Genomic DNA, 2,524 nt, shown 5'->3' on the forward strand with positions numbered 1-2,524 from the left:
CATCGTTAGCGTTTAGTTAGTGATGGAGTGACAGAAACAAATTAGATGAAAGCTGGGAGTGGTGTGTAACAATTTGTTAGTTGTGAGTGATATTGACCAAAGGGTAAAAGTTGGAAGTATTTAAATCCAATAACCCATAAAATAATTAATTCTTTTTGAGTTAGTTACAATTATGGTCCTTGTGGTGAAACCCAAAATGCAGGTTTAAACCCCGTTGTGTCATTTTTGCAGATATGGCCCCTGTGGTGGTTTTTTTTTCTTTTTTTTTTTGTAATTTGAACCCTTCGATTAAGTAGGAGTTTGACTTCAGTTAGAATTCGTGTAGAAAAGACCATACTACCCTCAATAAATAATAATAATAATAATAATAATATAAAAAAAAAGAAAAGAATGTATTTGTGTGTTTGTTGTTCGAGCAGTTCAAGAGCCATCCAAGGGGAACCCAATAGCAGTTCAAGAAAAGAAAAGAAAAGAATACATCGGGGAACCCAATGGCGAGCCACCCCTGGCGGTCGAAACCAACGACCACCGTTCTTTATCTCCTTTTCCCCATTTCAATCGCAAACCCTTTATCCTAATTTGTTCCGATTTGAGTTTTCAGGGTATTTAATTTTAATGTTTGGAAATTAATTGGTGTTTGATGCGATTTCGGTTGGAGAAGTGGAGTGGCGTGATGGAGGCGGCGATGTTGATAAACAGATCTGAAAACCCTAACTCCGGCAAGGCGGCACACAACAAAGGGAATAATCAACAGGGCCATGATGGGGCGGTGGTGTTGAAGGATTTCTTACTTTTGCTGATGCAAACACCAATTTCCGGCATGGCCTTAGGGCCGTCCACGAGGGTGGCGAAGCCGAAAACCGAATCTCAATTTTCCGGCGACCATTTCTGTGTTCAAGTCGAATTTCCGGCGACCACTTACTCTTTTACAAATCGCTACCTGAATCCTTGATTCGTGCAATCAATTTATGGATTCATAAGTTGCCGACTTGCCAACGACGCTATGGCGAGACGTTAGGGTTTTGACTTTGTGTTTTTGTCGCTGGACTTGTGGCGGATGAATAGGAGGTCATTGACGGCGTCAATTGAGGGTATCATCTACGGGAACTGTTTCTTTCTTCACCGACGTTTCTGGGGGGCGGGTACATCTGCGACGTTGTCGACCGGAGTTGATGACTAGGGTTTGATTAGGAATGATTTCAAACTTGTTTGAATCTTCGCTCTTTATTTGGAATTGGATGTTGGGAAGCATAAAGAGTGGTGAACTAGAGATTGAAGATTTGGGGGTGAAGATGCCGGAAGAATGATGGTGAAGATGTTGAAGTAGTTTGGGTGAAGATGCTGGAAGATGATGAGGGGGTTGGATGTTCGAACTCGTATGCTGGAAGATGTTGGAAAGTACTTATTATTATTATTATTATTATTATTATTATTATGTGTGAAAAGACGATTTCGCCCTTCATTTTCACGGTCAAATAAACAGAAAAACCAATTGCATAAAAAGACCATTATAGGCTCATATTTGCGAAAATGTCACAACAGGGTTGAAACCTGCGTTTTAAGTTTCACCACAAGGACCATAATTGCAATTTACTCTTTAAAAAAAATGGTGAGGGAGTCTTATAATAATTAACGAGTAAAATGTTTATCGTGAATATTAATTCAATGTGAAAAGAGGCGCAAGGGTCAAGAGGAAGAAAATTATTAAAATTATGTCGTGGTCTTTATTTATTTTTAGATAAATGCTTAACGATGCTTTTGGATTGGGGATTTTAGATAAGAAAAAACTGAGAAGTTCTATAATTAGAACTATACCTTAAGTAGCGTGAGAACTTAGCACCTGTGAAAAGCAGATGTGCTTAGAAATTCATTTTTGTTATGTAACCTACTTTTCCTTTTTTTGGAATTGCTCAGTTTCTTTGAAACGCAATCATTGTGTCTTTTGTTATTTCTTGTACCAGTATGGTGAAAAGCTCGAAGCCCTAATCCTATGTAACAAAAATAAGAAAGACGATTCCAACAAATTATTTCTCAAAAGTACAAAAACTAGGTTATACCATAATAAAAACTCTTCAAAGTGTCATATATACACCAAATGCATTTGTGAAGTTTCATTTATTTAGTATTTTACTAACAGCATTCTTAGTCCGCTTCTCCGCTTCATATAAGTACACTAGTAACTTTTGTAAATTATATGGTATGGTTATGATTGATATGAGTATAGGAGAAAAAAATTGTTAAGCGGGAAAGTTAAATTTTGATTTACGTTATTCACTCGGTATAATTTTTTAATATTTTCTGAAAGTGATTGTAAGTGAATGAGAGAGAAAAAATAATGATAAAATGTATAAAATGTATTATTTAATTAAAGTTATAGAAAAAAATAGTGATTTTTATTGTAATTATATATACATGAGGAATGTTAGTAACTTATTTGTGTTATTTTCTTTTAACTCCCTGTTTTGCAACAATCAGAATGCTCTCGGATCCAATTTGATACATATTGCCCAAATCCCAATTGCAA

Source organism: Bidens hawaiensis, unplaced genomic scaffold (genome assembly GCF_021521415.1).
Source record: "Bidens hawaiensis isolate Kalapana, Puna unplaced genomic scaffold, B.hawaiensis_p1.1 tig00017141_1, whole genome shotgun sequence".
NCBI lineage: Eukaryota > Viridiplantae > Streptophyta > Magnoliopsida > Asterales > Asteraceae > Bidens > Bidens hawaiensis.